We start from the raw sequence: 10,868 nt of genomic DNA on the forward strand, positions 1-10,868 counted from the left end.
CGTATGACAAAGCTAAAATTCCTACCAATGCCATATATATTTAGATTAGGAAAACCTTCCACTTATATGATGCTTGTATATGTGTTGAGTTTTATGAAGCTTTGTTGACCATTATGAGAAGCTTGTCATGCTTTTAAAATTAAGATCACGTACACTACATCCAAATATGCACTACTCTTACACTATGAGTTGGCACAAAAACATGCCTTCCATTTAGATCCACCCAAAAATGTTCTACTCCTACACTTGGGGTGAACACAAAAACATGCTTATTAGATTTTCCATCCACCAAATAAAGGCTCCAAGTTTCTTGTTGCTATCTCTTAAAAGTTTTGTTGCAGAAAAAAGACATGGGGCTATGCAAAAGTTGGTAAAAAACAAGAAAAAAATGGACATAAAAGATGTCCGAAATATTGAAAACAATGGGTACTTGGATGCCAGCCTGAAAAAAAAGAAAGATTAATAAAGATAGCCCCTGTTCTCTTGCAAAAATATTTCCAAGTTTCAAGAGAGTGATATGTTTTCAAGGAGCAAAGTAGAATTAGGTTAGCCACCATATATATCCACCAAATATCCCACACACATGCACATCTTGATTTGATTGCATGACACTTTTCTTTTTGGATCCATTGTTTGACTTTACAATATATGCATTACAAGTATGTCTCTAGTTTTATCCCTACCTATGAACTGCACAAAGGCTCTAGGAAGAAAAGGTAATAATAAGATATGCCTTGGAGAGGATCCACAAATACCACATATAAAGAGAGTTGAGGATCCAAAAATACCACATATAGAGGCATCTGAGAGTGTCATACAAAGAAATCTCTAAGTTTTATTTCAAAAACTTATAAAACCTCCAGAATAAGGTTGAGCAAAAGAACATGAGATATAGTGCTTGACTTGATCGTTCTGTCTTTCAACTGCCCAAGACCCAAGTGAAGTCTAAGAAGCCCCATGGTTGAAGGTAAGTCAGTTTATTTTAATCTGGAGGAGAATTTTTGATTGAACGCCTATGCACTTTTGAGCATGAAAGCATTGTAGCAACTCCTGATCTATTTTTCAAGTTTAACTTTGCTCAGGGACTAGCAAAGGGTAAGCTTAGGGGGAGCTTGTTGATGGCTATTAATGTCAATCGTAAACCATCAACATATCCTGCATATATACTTAATTCAATCACCAAACATAGGTATTAGGGTTTAAACTAATAAATTCTATAAGTTTTGGTGAATTTGTGAATGTAGGAGGATTTATCCAAAAAATGAGCAAGGTGGACCCAATCGTTAGATCAAATCATGTTTATTCACGATGAAACTGACTTAGGAAGGATCTAGAAGCATCTAGAAGACAATACACCTCGACCCGACCTAAGAGGCTGTAGGGTGGAGCGAGCCCACCAGTAGGCCGATTGGCCTATGGGTCCCATAGGTTAGCCCCTCATTCATACGTCGGTTCCTCACCACCTTCGAGAGTCCATCTCCGTCGTTGCTCAAGGTCGGTTCGATATCGAGGGCTCAGATTTGACATTGCCATGGATTCATGGGCCCATAGGACCCCTGGTGCCCCCTATATAAGGCCCCCCATACCCCCCTCCTAAGGCATCTCTCCTAATCTCCAATCTCCAAAGAAATTCTTCAGAGATCAATATCAAGACACACCAAGAGTCAACCTAGGCAATCGGTTTAAACCGACACCTCAGTTCGGTTTGTTCGGTGTAAGCAAATTTTGGTTTGAGAAGTGACTGTAACCGATCGGTTCGAGGAAAACAAAGGAACCAATCAATTCGGTTTTAGTTTCTTTGGTTGTGGCTTCGATATCATTGAAGTTCATTACCATAGCTAGGATTTGGAGCTTCGACCATGGCACGGACGCCGCCGCTGCTGCTGCTGCATGCCTATGTCGCTGCCTACTAGCCATCGCTACCTCGCTGACCTATGGCCGTACCATAACCACAACCTATGCCGCTGCTACCGCATTTTCCTACACTCCTACTACCGCTGGCCTGCTGGGTGCTAGGTGATGGTAGCTACAACATGCTTGCACTCCTACTGGCCTGCACTCCCACCGGGCTGCTGGCCTCGCTGTCCCACTGCTGTTGCGCCGTCGCTACTGTGATGCAACTTCCATGACCGTGGTTCTCCATCACTGCCATGGATAAAAGGGGGGTAAGATTTGGTAGTTGCGGTGACTGGGGAATGACTGTTGTTGTGTGTTGGGTCGTGATGCCTATTGGGCCTCTGGTGTAGGGTTCCAAGTGACGGAGGGTTGGGGCGTGCTTCTTCGGTGCTCTGTTCCATTCATTCGGCTTCTCAATTTGAGGGAGCTCAGAACTAAAGCCACAACTGAGGGCTAACTCTCTAGAGATCAAAACCAAAACCAAAAACCAAAAAACCAACATTTTGGCTCGGTTCGGTTTGATTTTTGGGTTTTAGTGTAAATGTGCCTAGCCTAAACCAAGATGATTAGGTCTAGACTCTCTAATGTAGTAGATTAGTATCTTGAGAGTTAGGGTCTAGTGGATTCTTGTCCATAGTTCAGATCTAGTCTCGGAGGCTTGGTAAGCCATTATATCTACATTTTCACATCTTATGAGACTACAATGCTTCATGTTATATTCTTATTTACAAGGTTATGCTTATGATGTTTATATGCTTAGAAGTAGTTAAAGTTATCTTATATTCATGCATAGGTTCATATAGCACTCAACCTAGCCTTAATTAATTAGGATTGAGTGGCCAACTGTGCGTAAGCGTGGTGCTTATACAATGGTTTGCCTACGGATGCACCCTGCTTTCTGGACCGGTGGTAGATCATGAGGGTGACTATAACCTTGTTGAGTACTTTGTAGTCCATGTCCTGTTTATAGACCAGGTAGGACTCGATTACACGGAATAGCATACTCTGCTTGTGCTTTTCCTTAGTAATCTCCCTTATGTATGAACATTGAGTTAATCTTTTGCTATCACTAAGTACATATACTTGTAGTAAGAATATCATAGGAATCTACCTCACCCACAATACACTCAAGTTATTACATCTATCATTAATGGTCTATCCCATGAGTGCCATTATGCCTAATGCCTATCATTACATTCACCCCTGCTCTAGCCATGTTGGTATGTTGGTTAATAGATATTTCTTTATTACTCAATAAATCTTTACTCCATTATTTCCCTATGGTAAATCATAAATAACAATATCTAGAATACTCCCAATGAAATGCTACATTGATGTTCTATGCGCTTGCGAAATCCTTAATATTATATTTGCACTCCCAAACATTAACATGACTTTGATGATGATGCCACCTTTTTTCTTTCACTCCTATTTGGGTTGTTGACTTGACTTTGGTGTAGTGGATTCGTCATTCTCAACTTGTCCATCTTCTTTATTCTTTGGGAGTTGATTCCTTTGGCGTAGGGTTGATCAATGTCTTCTCTTGGAGCGAATCTTCTTCGCCTGTTCATAAGTTGTATAACTATTGAAATTGCATCTTACCTTCCATCCTAGAAATTAGAAGTGGATTTGTCCTGATCCGATGTAGATGGTCACGTTGGTGTTATTGAGGAACGGTCTTCCAAGGATGATAGGCACTTCTTCTTCTCCCATGTCAAGAATCATGAAGTCGGTAGGAACATAGTTACCTTGTATCTTAACCATGATGTATTTTGTTATTCCCTCCAAAGATTGGATTGTTTGGTCCGCCATCAGTAATTGCATATATGTAGGAAACAAAGGTTCTCTAAACAAGTTATCATACGTTACCTTAGACATTATGTTGACACCTAATCCAAGATCACAGAAGGTGTTGTGAAAGATTCTTTGTCCAATTGTACACTCAATTGTTGGTACGCTTGGATCTTCCTTCTTGGTAAGGAATGGTGAAGCAAGGAGATGGTCGTACTCTAATCGAAGTGTGTTGATCATCTTGATTGATTCATTCCTTGGCTACATGACCCTAAACTTCCTTGCTCTTTGATTGTTCTTCTTCTTGCTGGTTGTGTGCTCAGTTAGAGTCTGTACCTACAGATGGCTAGGAGAATGCAACATATGATTCTTAAAATTAAATTTCTCCTTTCTATCCTAAATAGTGAAGTAGATTTTGGCACTATTAGCATAGATGATGGCTTTTGTAGTGCTTAAGAAAGGTAGACCCAAAATAATGAGTGCCCTTATATCTCGGCCAGTGTCTAAAACCACAAAGTCCACAGGTATGTACGAACATCCGACTCATACATAGACATCTTCAAGAATTCCCTTAGGGGTAGCAGAGTGATTGATCTGCAAGCTATAAATGCATGGTTGTATATAGCAAAGGTGCTCCATGAATTTTCTCATAAATTACCTATGGCATAATGTTAACACTTGCTCTGAAGTCGCAGACAACTTCTTGGAACTCATGCGATCCAATCCACATGAGGATGATGGGTCTTCCTAGATCACCTTTCTTAATGGGCAAGGAATCATCTCACCATCCTCTGCTTGATGGTTCTTTGTAAAATTCTGCATTATGAATCTCGACAAGATTTGCAATTTTGGGATCTTTCGGCTACCCCAAAATCTTAGCTTTGTCGGTTGAAGGAATAGCAGCTGCTAGCTGAGCTATTTATGATTCTATTATTTTATTAAAGCTATGCTGGTTTTTAAAGGCTAAAGAGAAGCTATCCATTCTATCATTTACATTTTCCAAGACTTTTATCATTAGAAGCTATTTTTCTAGATAAACCCTCTATAATTTTAGCTTGTCCATAGACTAAGTCTTTCAAGGATGGATGATTAATAAAATTATTATGTTGATAGTTACCTTGGTAATTAGGCCTCTGTTGTTGGCCCCATCCTTGATTCTATTGAGGACGATAGTTGTTGTTGTTGATGAAGTTCACACCCTCTTATGTTTTAGGACAGTTGTTCCTTGAATGTCTAGTGTTTCCACATTCTTCACATGTCATATGAGAATCATGAATGTGCATGACATCTTGCATCTCATTGGCTTGCTCTTCGAGTTTCTTCATCAGTAGATTCATCTTTTTAGATAGCATGTCTACCTCCTTGAGTTGATGCATACCTCCACCTCTCTTGCGAGGTTGAAGATGTTCTTCAGACCATCCTTGGTTGGAGGCCATCTTCTCAGTAAGAGCTATTGCTTATGGGATTGTGAGTGATAAGAATGATCCTCTAGCAATAGCATCCATATTCTCATGAGTGTTGTTAGTCAACCCATGGTAGAAAGTCTACATAAGTAGCCAATTCTCCATCCCATGATGAGGATATTCTGATATATAGTCTTGAAAATATTCCCATGCCTCAGGGACAGATTTATCATGTTGCTACTGAAAGCTTGAAATTCTTCCATTTAGCAGGCCAAGCGGCCCACGATACATTAGCTAGCGAAGGCCCAAATGACTGAGGCCAGCTGAGCCAAGTGAACTAGGCCAGACAGCCAAGGCCAGGGCGAGCCACTGACCCCTCCCTTCTGCCTTAGCCGCATGACACACAAGAGACTCATGACCTTTCCATCATCTTGACCCCTTGGAGGAATGGGGAGAGGTCAAGCCTAGCTAAATGTGCCCACTCTGACAAGAGTAGACACACTGCACTAACCTCGCAAGGACTAAGGGGACAATGATCACCTTGGTTTGGTTAGATGCCATCCCTATGCCACTTAGCATAGATAAGACAAAACCGCACAGCGGTGACTGCCAGTACGGTGACCCACCGTCCAAATATGGTCCAACAAGATGCATGTATGATTCTACCCACTATGAGATGGGATTCATGATAGAGGCCTTGACTTAGAGGCCATCCAAACTGGTGGGAGCCACGACCCCGAAGCTCAGGATCATGGCCACTAGCTCCACAAGCTAACCAGGCAATCGATGACCTAGGGACGGCTACCAACTCCTGTATGACACCCCTAGGAAAATAGGAGGTAATGACGAAGGCCACAGTGGAGACCACATCACTGTAGGACGGCTGGCAAACCACCACCGTGCCTACAGTGCCGCTATAGCTGGCACAATGGCACTACATGACACCTTACCGTAATGTGGGCACAAGACCATGACAACAACCATGCCCAGACGTGCACCACAAGACAATGTAGCTTGCAAGCCAAGTTAGATAGGCCCCTCCCTCAGGCTCACAACCCCTCAGTTGGGAGAACCTCCTTCTTTGTACATGCACTAGCCCCAAACTCTATATAAGGGCAGCCAGGGCATACTCATCTTCATCTTCATCTTCAACACATTCACACCATAGTAGGACTCCTAAGGCTTCCCTTTAGGAAGTCCATCTCCTAGCTCTAGCTCTCCTGCCTCTTCCACCATTCTTGCACCCCACATTGTAAGAACTTCAGAGCATTCAAGCGAGGAACACACACTCGATCATCTCTAAGACTGGATGTAGGGCTCTGGCCTGAACTAGTATAAATCCTCGTGTCTTTTGGATGCTACCATCGTCTTCCTAGAGTAGCGCGACAATCATATAAGTTTACTAGTCTAGATTACAAAATACTGATAGTTGGTGGGCCAAGTAGGGGACAGTCATGCACTCTTGTTGTTGAGAAGAAAGTGATGGCTCCTAGCACCTACGTTGGACTTGCTATTGGCATAGCCCCCGCGTGGCCACATCCACTTTGGAAGCCTTGAGTTCACCAACATCGACAGGGCTAGCTCCCATTAATAGTCTTCTCCTCGGCCAAGCCCTGCGCTCCAAGGACCTGGACTTCATAGCCGACCACCTGGGTAAAGAGAATGGGCTACGCCACACATCTTGACGCTTGATCATGGACTGGCCCGTGTTGGTCTAGAGATCATTGATTCTGATGCGTTAGCATGCAGAATCAATGCCTATCTTGGGGAGAATCCTGAGCCAGAGCTAAGTTGACATGTTTTCTACATGTTGGCGAACACTTTTGCCCAACTCTCCACAAGTGGGCCCTTGCCACTAGAGGCTAAATTCTAGAACCCCATCACCGCACTACCCTCTAAAATGAGGGACATGATCACACTCTTCGAGCGAGAGCTAGCCAGGCGTAATGGCCGTACAATGATGCCAGATTCCTTTGGGTTTATGGGGGTGATGGAGCAGGATCTAGAGTTCATCTATGACCTCCTACTAGTAACCCCTAAGAACATGGACTCCTAGTCTGATTCTAAGGAGAGCTACCACCCGCTTAGGGAATGCAACATGTTGCACCTCTTGGAAAATGGGGCGGACACCAGCGGAGGATGTAGAGGACGATGTCTATCCAATTCCATGCATCCCTAGGGAATAGGCAGAGTATGATTAGGAGCACCTAGAATGAGCCAGGGCCTATGAAGCTAATCAGGCTAAAGAACGCTGCAACAATGGATGCCCTAGCCCGCAATACCTCAACGCTGAGGGCACACGGGGGTGGGCACGCTGCGTATATGATCAAATCCAACAAGGCAAGGACACACCTATCTTCCATTGATCTAGCTAGAATGTCACGATGGCCGCTATGATCATGTGGACGGCCCTCAAACCCTCAATCAATGAGGGAAAGCACATTCACTAGGAGCTACAAGACCTATTAGAAACTGTGGTGGTACAGCAGGCTCAAAGCTCTATGGAGAGGCGACATCCTAAGCCCAACTTTGTGCACATCTCCTCAGTGCATGGTGCTCCTGAGAAGCACCACGCACTAAGCATGCTTCGGCCAGGCGATGGCAGCATGGTGTGAAGGCGAGAACCTTCCCTAGGTTGCAGGACACTTGATGCAGCCCTAGCTCAGATGCTTGTTGCCCATAGACATTGGCAAAAAGGATCTAGTAGAAGCCATTCCTAGCGTGTTTTCGTGCGCCACCAAACATCATCAAGTACTCTGGGGACACCAACCCTACCGTGTGATTGGAAGACTTCTGTCTCGTCTGTCGTGGCGGGGGTCATCGTTTTAGTGCCACCTCCCCTAGGAGCGCACGTAGCAACTCCTCTTCAGGATCTTTGCATTGAGTTACACACACATACCCGATACAAGGCACATTGGACAACTTAATTACATGCATGCTCTAGTCTCGACTTATAGCTAAAACATTATTGATGATAAAATAGGTTTCGAGGCAAAAACTACTATTAACAAAACAATTCCACCTATCTATTGCCTTCAATCTAAGTTACATCTCATTTCACTCATCTATACATAGGGTCATGCGTAGCTTATCTTGGAGGACTTCCAAGGCCTACTAACTGTGGCATTCATCGGAGCTAGTCTCAGAGGAAAACCTTAACAACCTACAAAACAACTTAACAGTAGCACCATGAGTACATTTCATACTTGCAGGACTTAATTCCAACACATATATATTTGGTGGATGCAAAGGGTAATTATTAGGCATTTGTATAGTTGCAGAAAAGTAGTGGTGTTTATTAAGAGTATGACATGTTGTGCTCTGACACTTAAGACAGGAGTAGTTATATATCACTCTTAAATGCGATGCTCACATTCCATTAAATACACTACCATGGGTATAGAAAGTAGGAACAACCGAGGGTTTTGTCCTGAAGGACTTTAGGCTTTCAAACTCTACGCAGAGGGTACAACTGTACCCACATGGAGAATAGGACTAACCACCATACCCTATGCACCAAAGGTAAGGGTTGACACATGTCATGACCCAAAAACTGCTACAATTTGTCATAAGCATCTAGAATATCAAGTACATCAAAAATTAGAAATCAACATGTACTTAGCCCAGCCAAGACCGAGCACTGCCCAACTTGGTGGATCATCCAATATCACCACCAGGACCGTCTGTCAAGACATCTCACGGACTTGGACTAATCTAGCCCACACTTACACTGATGGAGTGTCTGTCACCTTCGGTGGATTGTCCATTGGAGGCATTGCACAGCCAGCTAGCCTAGCGGACCTTCCATCACCACTAGCAGATTGTCCGTCGAGCTATTTGCATAGTCAGCCTATCAAGCACACCACTGGATCATCTATCACCCATGGTAGACTGTCTGTCGACACATGTCAACACATGTCCCCTGCATGTGTTGCGTTGTCACACATAGACGCGCTCGTGCTGATGGAGCGTCCATCATTCATGGTGGACTATCCGTTAGGACTGGGTCGACACCTATAACATGCAATTTGTTGTGCTATCACACAAACACACACACACCAGCCATCTCTCCACTCCTTCCCCACTCTCACACACACACCTCCATGTTTAGGAAAATAGAGAAGAGAGAAAGGAGAGAAAGAGAGGAGAGGAGAAGGATGAAGAAGAAGGGGAAGGGAAGGGAAGAGAAGGAGGAGCCCAGCCCCAACTAGAGGACGGCGCCTGATGACAAGCTACTACTCCCCCATGCCCTCACCTTGCCAGAGTTGGAGGAGAAGAGCCCCAAGCTTCATCTTCTTCAAGATCAAGCCATGGAGGAGCCCCAAGGTCGATCTACGCCCTCAAGCCATCCCAAGCCGACCTGCTACACATGGAGCATCCACACGGCATGGTGAGCACATCCCCAAAGCCCAACATCATCCCCCAACCTCCCATGGCCATGGCCATGAGCTTCACCTTCATCCATGGCCACCACTACCATGGATGGGGTCGAGCTCCCCACAGCCCATGCATGGCACATCCAACACTTAGAGAAGGTTCCCTACATCACTAGAAAGCCATAGGAACAAACCATAGTCGATTTGGAGTTCGGATGCCCCAGGAATCGATCTCAACATGTTTGCACTACTGTTGTTCGTCGTTTATCGGATGGTCCATCATTTTGGTGGAGTGTTCGTTGAATTATAGCCAAAACCCGAGAGGAGCCTTTGCATATTGAAAAGTTCTGATGTCCTAGTGGAGTGTCTGGTAATCACTACAGATGCGCACAGCCCTAACTTGTAAAATTCTATAGAAGATGCATTTGACCTCCAAAAATGGTGAAACGAGTTTTGTTGTGCTCCATAGAATATTCCCTATCACCTAAGCATAAATATGGCACCAAAAGGCATACTTCATTTTGGACCCAAAATAATGGATTTATAAATTATACACTAGAGACAGAGAACTCCCAGAGAGCCTTGGCCTCAGTTTTGGTACAGCGGAGTGTTCAACCACCATACCAGAGTATCTGCTGCTGCTTAAGGTTGAAAACTAGAGAACACCTTGTTCATACCAGATGGTCCATCGTAGGCAACAGAGTATCTGGTGGAACCTGAACACTTAGCAGCCACCAATATCCTATAGACATTATTTGACGGATGGTCCATCATCACGGCAGAATGTTTCATTGAATTATAAACCGAACACATGGAGGTTCCCGAGAGCATTGACCTAATACTAGAGGGTCCGATATTAGATCGGAGAATCCAATGTTCCCAATATGTCCTTTTCCAACTAAGTCCTAGAACCACCAGACCGTATGACATTCACATTGGACTATCCAATAACACAAACCGACAGTCCTCATACGTGAACACTCACTCTTGTAACACTAGAACCAACTTAAATAAATATCATTGCATGACACCTCATATCTTGTACTCTCAAGTCCCTCTTGCATGTTTAATATAGTGTCATGCATACATAAGTATCTCATACATGGACATATATATATGTACGTGATATCGGAGAGACATCCAACGATGTTTCAAGCAATGGGACCCTTGCTTATCCAACAGGTAGGCACACCACTACTATCAACCCTATTTTGGATACTTATTGAGTTTCATCATGAGTTATGCATTACATGTAGTCTTGGATAGTGGTCTTATTTACATTACACCTAGAGTCACTTCTTAATCTGTTAGAAGCCCTTCACCTAAACGATGGGAATGGGAATGCATAATTGCTTATTGTTTAGTTATTTGGGCAACGGTAGAAGTCAAGCATGAGAAGAGA

At 43.7% G+C, this 10,868-nt stretch overlaps 1 non-coding gene across 1 annotated transcript; it reads left to right on the plus strand.

Moving 5' to 3' along the window:
- The first annotated feature begins 5,253 nt into the window (after positions 1-5,253).
- On the plus strand, positions 5,254-5,363 carry LOC136553054 (small nucleolar RNA R71). Its single transcript, XR_010782959.1, has one exon. It is a non-coding gene; the product is annotated as a small nucleolar RNA R71 (small nucleolar RNA).
- Positions 5,364-10,868: the final 5,505 nt, after the last annotated feature.

Source organism: Miscanthus floridulus, chromosome 4 (genome assembly GCF_019320115.1).
Source record: "Miscanthus floridulus cultivar M001 chromosome 4, ASM1932011v1, whole genome shotgun sequence".
Taxonomy (NCBI): domain Eukaryota; kingdom Viridiplantae; phylum Streptophyta; class Magnoliopsida; order Poales; family Poaceae; genus Miscanthus; species Miscanthus floridulus.